Source organism: Dasypus novemcinctus, chromosome 1 (assembly GCF_030445035.2).
Source record: "Dasypus novemcinctus isolate mDasNov1 chromosome 1, mDasNov1.1.hap2, whole genome shotgun sequence".
In the NCBI taxonomy this organism is placed as follows: domain Eukaryota; kingdom Metazoa; phylum Chordata; class Mammalia; order Cingulata; family Dasypodidae; genus Dasypus; species Dasypus novemcinctus.
In genome coordinates this window covers 130,512,999-130,525,663 of record NC_080673.1, presented here as the reverse complement: position 1 = coordinate 130,525,663, position 12,665 = coordinate 130,512,999, and the positions used below count along the sequence as shown (strand labels likewise).

At 47.0% G+C, this 12,665-nt stretch overlaps 1 long non-coding RNA gene across 1 annotated transcript; it reads left to right on the top strand.

The window, feature by feature from the left end:
* Window positions 1–1,744: 1,744 nt before the first annotated feature.
* On the top strand, window positions 1,745–10,500 carry LOC131278491 (uncharacterized). The gene is made up of 4 exons (XR_009185807.2): window positions 1,745–1,842; window positions 4,265–4,339; window positions 9,994–10,146; window positions 10,269–10,500. It is a non-coding gene; the product is annotated as an uncharacterized lncRNA (long non-coding RNA).
* The last annotated feature ends 2,165 nt before the right edge of the window (window positions 10,501–12,665 follow it).

The following is a 12,665-nucleotide window of genomic DNA, read 5'->3' as shown; positions in this document are numbered from 1 at the left end:
TGGGAGATGAGCCTCACCCAGGACAGGGCAAGTGAGGAAGAAATGTCTAACTTCTTCCCTCTTCCCACCCTATAGTCTTCTGCCTGTGCCTCCCAATGACCAAACCTATCTGGAAATGTAATTCCCTGTGATCAGGGCAGAGCAGGGGCAGGGTGGGAAATGGATCTGAGAGAAAACAGGCAAATGGCAGTCACATGTATCATCTCTAACAGGAATAGGAAATTCACCCTGACTCAACTTGGTCTAACCGTGCAAGTCTTTTCTTATCTGTCTGATTCCTTCTGTTTGCCACACAGCTAGAAGACACAAATAGAGGGCACAGTCCCTATGTGTAATTGATGTGATGGATTTTGTGTGGCAGCTGACAAGTCTTCTAACAGAGCCAGACAGCTGCTATTATTGTTGAAGGTGATGATGACTACAGATGTGGCAGGAAGTCAAACTTAAATCCGAGTCTATCCAACACTTGGACCTATGTTGGACATTTTATATTGCAGGGACAGATGGAGGACAGATGCCATAATCCACTGAATGGACCAGGAGAGAGTGAAACTACAACACAAACTATAATCCATGCTGTATAGCAATGCTCCAAAATGTACTCATCAAATGCAATGAATGTACCATACTAATGAAAGAAGTTGTCTATGTGGGAGGACTGGGGGGGTGTGTGGGTAGTGGGGTATATGGGAACCACTTATATTTTTTTATGTAACATTTGTGTGATTTATGTATCTTTAAAGAAAATGACAATAAAAAAGGAAAAATGAAAAAGAAAAAATAATCATTGAATGTGCCAATTATTTTATTTCTATTTCCATAATACCAAACTCATTTAACTGTTCTTCCCTTTGTAACAGAATAACCATCTACCCAGTTGCTCAAACCAGAAACTTAGGGTTCATACTTTTCTTTTTCTCCCCACAACCTGTCCTCCTGATGGTCTGCCTCCAAAATGTATCCAAAATCCATCTACTCCTCTTCTCATTTTAGTCTCTTTCATCCCTTCCCTGGACCATGGCAAATGGCTTTTCAGGTCTCCCTACCTGCCCCCATTCTTGGACACTCACAGCTTCATCTGTCTCCAGGTCCTCATATGGTGGCTCTTTCATTATTTACATTTCTGTTCCAATGGTATCCTCAGAGAAGCTTTCCCTAATCACCCACTAAAACCTAGCCCTCAGACCTATCATGTCATTGGCTGGTTTGCTTTTTATTCATAACAATTATAAGTACTTGAAATGATCTTGCTCTATTTGTTTTCTTACCTTCTCCATTACAAGGTAAGCCACATGAGAGCTATAACTGGCTATCTTGGTCACCATTGTAACTCCAGTACTATAAAAAGTGCCTGGCACTTAATAAATAATTATCAATTAAATGAAAGAATTGATTCTCCTATTTTCCCTAATAGATTCCTTGTCTGATTAGCAATTTAGATAACAAAGTTATACACAGCCTACATTAAATTCATATATTAGGGTTCTGCATAAGTTTTGAAAGGATTTTCAAAAAGAAAAATAGCCCCCCAAAAATGTTTTAAGCCAAACAACCCTTAGAATAAAATTCAAATGCCTAAATACAGAATATAAGAGCCTTAAGGAGAATGAATTGGCCCCTTACCTACCTTTCCAACCATATTGCCACTCACCTCCACAATTTCCCTGGTCCCGAGTCATACTAAACTCTCTGAAAATAGCATGTTTTTCCACAGCTATGTGCCTTTGCAGATTCTCTTCCTTCTGCCTGGAATATTGTTCCCTTTTTTTCCAGCTGACATCCTTCAAGATTCAGTTTAAGGGTCACCTTCTGAAAGAAGCTTTTGCCTACTCCATCCTAGCCGTAAGTAAGCATTTCTCTTTATATGCTGTTAGGGCATCTATTATTGGCATTCATACTTCATCTCTATTATTAATATACATTTCTCTCTCTATGGCTGGATTGCATGCTCTTTAAGAGTAGAAATCGTATTTACTCACCTCTGCATTCCTGGCACCCAATATATTGTTTCTTAAACAATGTCTAGTGAACAAACAAATAAATCAGCCCTAAACTTGGATCTCTGGATTCCTGGGTTCTAAACTTCAGAGAGTTGGGACTATAAAGAATATGGTGTTTAAAAGAATTGGGATCATGGGAGTATGTTGTCAACCACACCTCTCAACCCTGAATATAAGTTTCAAGCCCAAGAAAATTCCTTTCCTTCAGTGCTTTCCTCCAATGGGCTTTTTTCATCACTACATTCCCCTGTATGCATTTTTGTTTATAAGTATGAGGAGGAACACTGATGCAGTCTTTTTAAAATAATGCGGACATGGCACTGTGATATACACTTACTCTGTCACCTTGTGTAAGTGGACTGAAATTACCTCTGTGATGAAATACCAATGGAGAGTTTTCTTACTCTTCCTTATGTGATCAGGGAGGGAATAAGCCAGAAGAAACTTTAAGAGACTGATGCTTTTCCTTATACTCCCATCTACATCTCCTTAATAAGTCAGTAGTCATGACAACATCCACGGAGCCTCAAAAGACTTTGAGTCTGCCTGCACCAGCCATATGTTTTACTCCACAGGAACTCTTAGTCCCACATGGGGAATTGAGTTCCCGCATCTGACAGAGCCACCAGCAACAATAAAATCCTTTCTTGAGGTCAATCTGTCCTCAGCATGGCTTCTCTGGCTCAGAGATCACTGGGGCTGCTATGAATTTGTCTTTGACCCAGTTTTGGCATGCCCATCAGTTTCTGCTTCCTTCTCTGCTCTTGACTGCGGTTTTGGCATGCTCAACTCTATTCTCTGAACTCACACTGAGCCCTTACCCAGAAAGTGTCTACCTGAGGTTCCCAGGGTCCTACAGGACATTATTAGGCCTGGATTCAGTCCTGTCTCCTCAGACCTACTACAGCACAGGGCCTTCCCCAACATCCCTGTCCCCTCACCACCCTCACCTCCCTCGAGCCTCTCAGCCATCCCTTGCATCTGCCAGACTCCCACCTCTGAAAAGAAAATAATGGTAAATAGGTCACAGAGGAGCTCACATCACCCCATGAATAGAAAACAAGTGCTTCTGTTGAAATATTTCCATTAGCTGAAATTAGACTTCATCAATCCTGTCAGAAGCACAAACTCACATGCACATGAATATGTACTTGGTTCTAGACTTGATTCTAGACTCCTGATAGGGCTCTTGGTAAATAGTAATGGAATTTTGCTAGAAAGACCCTTGATCTCATAAGTCTGTAAGTGAAGCTTTCTCCACTTTATCAATGGATGATTATTTAAAGCTTAAGGTTTTAAGGGAACAAGACTGGGTATTATTCATGTTTATCTGTCTGAAAATGGCATAGTTCCAGACATATGGTGGGCATTAAATGTTTGAAAATGGAAGGAAGGAAGGAAGGAAGGAAGGAAGGAAGGAAGGAAGGAAGGAAGGAAGGAAGGAAGGAAGGGAGGAAGGAAGGAAGGGAGGAAGGAAAGGAGGAATGAAGGAAAGGAGGGAGGGAGGAAGGAAGGAAGGAAAGGAGGGAGGGAGGGAGGGAGGAAAGGAGGGAGGGAGGAAGGAAGGAAGGAAGGAGGGAGGGAGGGAGGGAGGAAGGCTGATTACCAAAAAACCAGATTTTTGGCACATGTAAGTTGGGGTACAACTGTTTAGATGAAAAACCACTGGACTGGGAGTCAGTAAGGAACAGGGGCTCTAAACCTGGCTTTGCCATCAACTTGCTGAATGACCTTAAGATATCCTGTCTCAAATTTCTCTGTAGCCTCAAGGTCTGAGAAATAGAATACAGACATTTGGACTCTCCTGTCTCTTCTGGGTTTCCAGGAGCTTGACCAATTTTAGATTATGCTTGGTTCTCTCTGGACAGATATGGACCAATCAATTTCAGAGAATCCCTGAGATTTAAGGCCTCTGCCCAAGTTTCCTTACAGCATCTGGGTCTCAGAAACGTGTCAGTTTATCAAAGGCTAGCATGCGTCTTAGCCAGCTCTACGTCCGATGGAATCTCTCTTCTTCTTTGGATAGATCTCTCCTCTTCAGTGTCTCAGGGAATATTGACCCCAGAAGCCTCAAATAACCACCTCAGATGACCCCAGCCTTGAAAACAGGCTCTGGGCTATGGACTGTGAAACATACTCTCTAAATTGCCACAAGTTGGAGCTGGAATAAATCTATAATTTCCCATTCCATTTACAATTCTGTTTTTTAGTGTTTTCTAGCCCTGTGTTTAAATGACTTACAGGTTTTAGCATTCTCTCCACAGCTCTACGTAAGCCACGGGCACCAGGAAGGATAAGAACTCATCAGGAGAGGCTTGAGCTCATCACAGTTGCCTGAGGTTGTATTTCACTGATTAATACTTTTATCCATCTAGGTTAGTCCTCTGTGAAGTATCCTGCTTTTAAGACATTTTTGAAAGGAAACAACTCGTAAGCACTAGGTAGAAAACAAATTAGAATTCTTAAGCTTTTCTTCCTCCCACCAATGATTTGTCCCCCTCTCTGGTAGTTCTAAGTGTTAATCCCCCTAGGGACACAAAAGGATGGGCACTGCCAACTTTTATACATCATAGTATGTGGCCCCTACACTACGTCAGCTGGGAGAAGTCCTTGGGTGTTTATGCTTTGAGCTATAAGATGGGTGGTTCCTTCATCCCCCCAGGATCACACACAACCCTCAAAAACTTCAGTAAAATAAGTCATATATGATGTAAAAATTGATCATTTGATTTATTCAGTGCGGTCACCCCTCGGGCTGAAGTGTGGTTTGCTGGCCTGGCAGGGGAGCGGCCGCGGCAGGCCTAATTCCGCTGCCCCCATAATAGGGTGGCTGGTCGGACTCACCGCCACCCCTGAAGGAAGCTCGGCATGGGCGCAGAGTGCCCTCGGGTCTCCCCTTCTCGGCAGCCATGCTTCCGCGGCCGCCCCTCCTCCCAGATGGCACCACCCGATGCCTTGTGGGGCGGCACCCTTCTTCCTTCTCCCTGCGCAGGCGCAGGGCAGAAAATTCCAGTCTGCCCTTTTCCCCTCCCCCGACAGCAGCAACAGCCAGGTGTGGGCGGAAAAATCCAGCCCGCCCTTTTCCCTTCCCCCGACAGCAGCAACAGCCAGGCGTGGGCGGGAAACTCAAGTCTGCCCTCCACCCCAGCAACAGCAGCCACCAATCCCTAAACCCTGCCCCTTCCCCCAGCAACAGCGACAGCCAATCCCTAACCACCACCCCTCCCCCGTCCAGTACCGTACCGCCCACTGACCTTTCGCCGGCAACCAATCAGAACAGGGTGTGGCTTCGACCAATCAGCCTTCCCCAGCCCCTATAAAACTGTTGCCTCTCCCTCAGTAAAGTGGACTTGCGTGTTTACCTTGTCTCCGCGGTAGTTCTTCTGCCGTGCGCCCTCCAGTCCTGAGAGCCCCCGACAAGGGCCTGGCCTCCCTTGTCCCCAGTTCGTCGCCTGCTTCTCCGGGCGACCCCTTCGTCGCCGGCTTCGCCAGGCGACCCCGTCAGCCGAACCGCGCAACCCCTTGTGAGACCGATCCCTCGTCTGCTGCCGGACCGACCCCTCGTCCCAAGTGGGACCAACCCCTCGTCCCAAGCAGGACCGACCCCTCGTCCAGAGCTGGACCGACCCCTCGTCCGCAGCCAGACCCCACCTCTACCGACCGAGCAAGCCGTCGCAGTTGGCGCCCAACGTGGGGCAAGGCAACCCCACCACAGCCTCACTCCATAACCTGGCAGCCCCCCCCTCCTCTCTTCTCACCGTGGGACTTCTCTCGTGCAACATTGCTGCTACCTGAGCCTTGGCTACCTCATACGATCCACGGCGGTCTGGGAGAATCGCTGGATGGCTTTCTCCTTCCATGTCGGGGGCTTATACCGACCCGCTATGATTAAGAGGAGCCTTGGATTTCTCGGGAGTGTGCGCTTGCATGTCTGAAGTAATCCTACCACAGCCCTACGCCCTCCTCTCTTCTCACCTTGGGACTTCTCTCGTGCAACATTGCTGCTACCTGAGCCTTGGCTACCTCATACGATCCACGGCGGTCTGGGAGAATCGCTGGATGGCTTTCTCCTTCCATGTCGGGGGCTTATACCGACCCGCTATGATTAAGAGGAGCCTTGGATTTCTCGGGAGCGCGCGCTTGCATGTCTGAAGTAATCCTACCACAGCCCTACGCCCTCCTCTCTTCTCACCTTGGGACTTCTCTCGTGCAACATTGCTGCTACCTGAGCCTTGGCTACCTCATACGATCCACGGCGGTCTGGGAGAATCGCTGGATGGCTTTCTCCTTCCATGTCGGGGGCTTATACCGACCCGCTATGATTAAGAGGAGCCTTGGATTTCTCGGGAGCACGCGCTTGCACGTCTGAAGTAATCCTACCATAGCCCTACGCTCTCCTCTCTTCTCACCCCTATCTTTTCGCTCTGCATTGCTGCTCCTGAACCTTGGTGACCTCATATGATCCACGGCGGTCTGGGAGAATCGCTGGATGGCTTTCTCCTTCCATGTCGGGGGCTTATACCGACCCGCTGTGATTAAGAGGCACCAATAAAACTCTCAGGAGCATGTGCCTGAGCACCTCCTCCCCTGCCTTCACCTCTGCCTCCTCCCCTCCACGCTTGCTCCCCTTTGCCTTGCTCCACTGCTCGTCGTCCCGCCCTCCCCTCGTCGGGGCCTTCTCTTGGCCCGCGACCACCGTCGGAGCCCCACCGGCTCCGACCCCTCGTCTCACCGCGCACCTCGGCTCCCATCGCCGCGCTCTCAAGGTAAGGGCCCCTTTTCTTATCGGCTCCAAAAGGCCATTAGCAATGGGTAACATCCTATCTGCTAAGCAAGCCCCACAAGTTCGGGCCCTCACCGGTCTCCTAGACACTCACCGGTGTAAGATCTCTTTCAAACAGCTTCAAGTATATCGGGACCTTCTTCTCCCCTTTAATCCGTGGCTTACCACGTGTCAGCTTTGGGACCCGGACACCTATACTCGCCTTATAGATAGGGTCACTTTTGCTGTGGAGCAGGAAGGTAAAAGATTCCCTCCTGGCTTATTACAGGCAACATGAAGTCCAGAAGAAATCTTGAAGGGTATAATCTATGATATGCTATATAAAAAAGGATTTAAAAGCAGCTATACCAAGAAAGTAAGAATTATGAGCCAACTGTAAATAAATTATATATTTCTGTTAATGTGTTGTAATTGTTCTGTGTTTGTCTGTCTGTTCGTTCAATGTCAACGTATATTGTGATACCTCCGGATGGTAAATATAAATTACTAGAAATCTTTAAAAGAGCTCTATTCAAATGGCCAAAAATTAAATAAGCGCTTATATTAATACTTAAGTTTATTATATTAATACATAAGTTTAAATGTTAATAAGATATCTACAATTAAAAAAAATTGTAAGTCTTAATTAACAAAATTAACTGTACGTCTTCATAAAAAGTTGTTCTTGCCTAGATTAAAATGAATAACTTATTTTTCTTCACAGGATAATATAAAGAATGTAAAACTTATATGAATATTAAAAAGGTTAAAAGTTTGTAAAAATGCTAACGGAAATGTAATAAGTTTTGCAAAAAGACGTATTTTGTGCTAAAGTAAGATGGCTAATTTTTCATAAACTCTTGAAATTTAATTTGCATGCGGCAAGTGTAAAAGGTATTGTGATAACTTTACGTAAGGGAATGTGTTCTGTAAGGATAAAATTTATCTTCAATAGTTTACATTAAGGTATTAAATGGCTAATTCCAAAAGGTCATTCTTAAATATATATATATAAAACTAAATTGATGATAATAATAATAAAAGGTAATTTTATAACAGGAAAGATTAACAGCAACCAAGCTCCCCTGCCAACTTGCTTTTAGGAAACGGTTTCTAATATTGCGTGCTACTAAGTATTTAAAGAAAAGTTATTCTTAAGGAAACAGAAGATGATTTTGTCTTTGCAGCCATTGTCTATTTAGCAACACCCCTCGCTATAGGCCTAGCCACTGTTGCGCCGGACGATTGGAACCTTAAACAAAGACTCCTCCTCACTGTCATCTTCCTATCTATCGTTACTATATTTACTGCCCTCATTCTCCTTCGTTTATAAAGCAGTCTCCTACAAACCACAAAGCTTCTGTCTTAAACATACCATTCTCAACCCTATCCTCTAAATGATCTTCTCACTTCCCCCACAGCCTTTAATACTCTATTTCTTTCTCATAACCTTTGCTTTCTTGATAATATTTTCCACCATCTGTCTAGCCACTACCACCCCAGAAGATTGTAACCACGGCCCCCCATGCCGCCATCGCTCTCAAGCAGCTCCAGCCCCACGAAACGGCCCGCAACCTGCTTTCCCCGGCCTGCGGCCTGCTTTCTAGCATCTAATAACGTTTCTGCTTTTAACAGCTCCCCATACTTCTGCGGCGCTTCCTCCTGTCTCGACCTCACTCCTCTTCTCAGCCATCCAAAGCGTCCTTTCTCGTCCCCCGCCCCCCTCCTTTTTTCACTTGAACCCCTATTGCGTTGCAGATTGGGCCGCCCCATGTCGGCCCGCCCCATTAACATCGGCCTCTCTCGCGCCCATGAAGACTTTGGCCTTCTTATTGTCCTCGCCTACGTCTCCACCACTCCCGACGCTGCCGCCACCACCGTCGCTGGTGCCCTGACGCGACTTGTCCTCACCGCTGCGATCCTCCAGACCATCACACAGTCTGCCTCTACCGCTCTTCGCCGCCAAGAAGAGATCAACTACCTGTAACGCGCTGTCATCCTGGACTTTTAACAAGCAGATGGACCTTATAGCCACCGAGATCAACAAGAATTGGACATTGGCCACCCTTGCTTGCAAGGGCAAGATACTGCCCCCCAAATTGTACATTTGTATCCCTGTCATACTCACCTCCCTCTTCAGCCCGCTTCCCTCATTGCTTACTGCCTCTTGGGCCTCGGCTACTTGTTGCTGCTGCCATCCTGGCCCTTATTTGAAAAGAAGGGGGAAATGCGGTCACCCCTCGGGCTGAAGTGTGGTCTGCTGGCCTGGCAGGGGAGCGGCCGCGGCAGGCCTAATTCCGCTGCCCCCATAATAGGGTGGCTGGTCGGACTCACCGCCACCCCTGAAGGAAGCTCGGCATGGGCACAGAGTGCCCTCGGGTCTCCCCTTCTCGGCAGCCATGCTTCCGCGGCCGCCCCTCCTCCCAGATGGCGCCACCCGATGCCTTGTGGGGCGGCACCCTTCTTCCTTCTCCCTGCGCAGGCGCAGGGCAGAAAATTCCAGTCTGCCCTTTTCCCCTCCCCCGACAGCAGCAACAGCCAGGTGTGGGCGGAAAAATCCAGCCCGCCCTTTTCCCTTCCCCCGACAGCAGCAACAGCCAGGCGTGGGCGGGAAACTCAAGTCTGCCCTCCACCCCAGCAACAGCAGCCACCAATCCCTAAACCCTGCCCCTTCCCCCAGCAACAGCGACAGCCAATCCCTAACCACCACCCCTCCCCCGTCCAGTACCGTACCGCCCACTGACCTTTCGCCGGCAACCAATCAGAACAGGGTGTGGCTTCAACCAATCAGCCTTCCCCAGCCCCTATAAAACTGTTGCCTCTCCCTCAGTAAAGTGGACTTGCGTGTTTACCTTGTCTCCGCGGTAGTTCTTCTGCCGTGCGCCCTCCAGTCCTGAGAGCCCCCGACAAGGGCCTGGCCTCCCTTGTCCCCAGTCCGTCGCCTGCTTCTCCGGGCGACCCCTTCGTCGCCTGCTTCTCCGGGCGACCCCTTCATCGCCGGCTTCACCGGGCGACCCCGTCAGCCGAACCGCGCAACCCCTTGTGAGACCGATCCCTCGTCTGCTGCCGGACCGACCCCTCGTCCCAAGTGGGACCAACCCCTCGTCCCAAGCAGGACCGACCCCTCGTCCAGAGCTGGACCGACCCCTCGTCCGCAGCCAGACCCCACCTCTACCGACCGAGCAAGCCGTCGCAATTCAGGATTTAAAAATTAATCAAATTAAATTTTAGGGAGGAAATGAATTTGAGTCCTTGTGAAAAAGTAAGTCCTGAAGCCCATCCTTAATCAGATTAGTACCCAGAATCAGTGAGATGGAGGAAGAGGGCAAGATGAACCGAAGATATAAGCATCTGTTGGGGATTGAATCATGTCACCCACAAAAGGTATATTCAGTTTGCAACCTCTGTTCCTATCAGTGTGAACCCACTTTTAAATAGGACCTTTGAAGATATTATTAGTTAAGGTGTGCCCAAACTAAATGAGGGTGGGCTTTAATCCAATACAGCTGAAATCCTAATAAGAAAAGGAAATTGGACACAGAGAGAATGGCACAGGGAGCAACCAGAAGCTGGAAGTCAACAGAACTCAGAAGAGGAAAGAGCAGATGTCACCATATGTTCGTAGCAGATAAGTCAAGGGTCCATGAGAACCACAGTCCTGAAGGAGAATCACCTCACCGACGCCTTAATTTTGGACTTCTAACCTCAAAACCTTGAGCCAATAAATTCCTATTTTCAAGCCAACCCATTGTATCATGTTTATTTTAACAGCTGGGAAACTAAAACAGTGTCTAAGACCCCTGTCTCACAATGTGTTCAAGTTCCCCACACAGGAACTGAAGAAAATGGGACTCAAGTCACTTCCTTCCACAGCCAGGACCATCCCCACACTACCTAAGGCCCTTGCAGCTCCCTCACTTCCCACTGGGAACCTTAAAGACTTTCTCCTTGTATCCCAACGTCCACTTTCTGCCTTCTGTCTCCATTCTCATACTCCCAGTTCAGTATTACCTAATCCCAGTTGCAGATCCTTTGCTTCAGATCTTGTGCCTACTTCATTGCCTTTGAACTTCATAATTTGGACAGTCCCCATGGCCCCTGGACTGTCTTTTACTCAGGATGCTGTCTCCACTCCCTGGTGCACCAAGACTACTATTGTGGGTCAGTCCCACACATATCCATCCCACAGGCTGGGCAGGAATGTACACAATGGCTGTGCAGAAACACTAAATGGCTCTTGCCACCTCATCTACCCCTCAGACCCAGATTCTAGAGGCCAGGACCTATGGACTTATGAATCAAAGAAAGCCTGCTTCTTTTTAACCTGATGGGTTCTAGCTGGAATTCTTTGGATCCCACAAAGGTGCTTCTGAATCACTTTGAAGTCTGAAAAGGTGACAAACAAGATGGTCTCTATGTGCCGGCCTCCTTCAACCTGAACAGCTCCTCTTGCACATTTGCCTTTCACATAAGATTATGTGTGAAGAAAGGACGCCATTATTTTAAGTATCCAATCCACTGCTTAAATGTCTTCCTATGAATGATTATAACCAATTTGAATTATGACACTTTTCTTCAGTTTTCTAATTTTATAGTTGCTTTTAAATTTTCAGTAGCTTGAAAGCTACGAAAGTGGATATTTCAGGAGGCAGCTGTGGCTCAATCAGTCGGGATCCCGTCTCCATATGGGAGGCCCTGGGTCTGCATCCTGGGGCCTCCTCGTGAAGGCAGGCTCGCCCCCAAGCTGCGGAGAGCCGCCAGCACCACGGAGAGCCGACTCAGCACGGTGACACAACAAAAAGGGAGACAAGTAAAAGCACAGACGAGCACGCAGCAAAAGGACACAGAGAGCAGGCAGGAAGCAAGCCGCAAGGTGGGGGGGAATAAATAAAAATAAATACAGACCCAAGAATGCACAGCAAATGAACACAGAGAAGTTTTTATTCCCCCCCCCCTTTTTTATCACAAGGAGGGGATTTAAAAAAAAAAGTTGATATTTCTTGGGCCGAATCTTCTTTTCCCTACCTAAAGGGCAAAGCCAGTTGTTTGGAATCATTGTTGAGTGAATCAGTCACCCCTGTTTTCTCCTCATTATCAGGGAAAAGAAACATTTTTTCCTCAGCAGGATCTCTTTTGGGTATCCATACTTATAACAACAGAATTACAACCCAAGAGAGATAAATAAAAATGTTAATGACTATTTTTTCCTGAGAAACAGAAAGCTATTCAATGCTTTGTGAATAAAATGCTATGTAAATGATCTCAAAAAAAGATGCTTTAAATTTGGCATTGACCTTTGTAGCAGTCAGCCCTAGCTTTCTCTCAGCTGGGAGCTGTATGTATAGATATCTACACCTTTCGACAATAAATCTGTAAATACCCTTCCTTGTGTGCTGCCCCTAAGCTGCCAATATTCTCATAAAAAAGATGCCTCCTCCTCACTCGTTAACACATCTTCACAGAGGAGCTGGAAATGAACATTCTTCCCCCTGCCACCCCAAACACAAAATATACATTTTGCTGAAGGAGACTCATTCGGAAAGAACGAGCCCTATTTTCCAAGTGTTTAGCAGCTGACAGGAAGGAAAATAAATTCTTCAAACTTACTTTGCTTTGGCCTGGTTCCAAGTTTCCCAGATCATGCACCTTGTCAAGAGCCATTTTGAAATGGAGCCTTACGTCAAGTCTACAGAGTTTCAAGTTGATTCTGATTCCTCGACTCAGGGTTCAGGATCCAGGATCCAGTTACCTATTTGCAAAAAAATCATGAATACACTCTCACCACAAATACCAAACTCAAGTCAGCAAGTTTGGCTTTGTTCACCGTAGCAAGCCACCTAGCCTTCTTCAGCTTGGGAAGTGTTCCCAATCCTCTCCAGCAAGTTTCCTAAAGGATCTCCTCC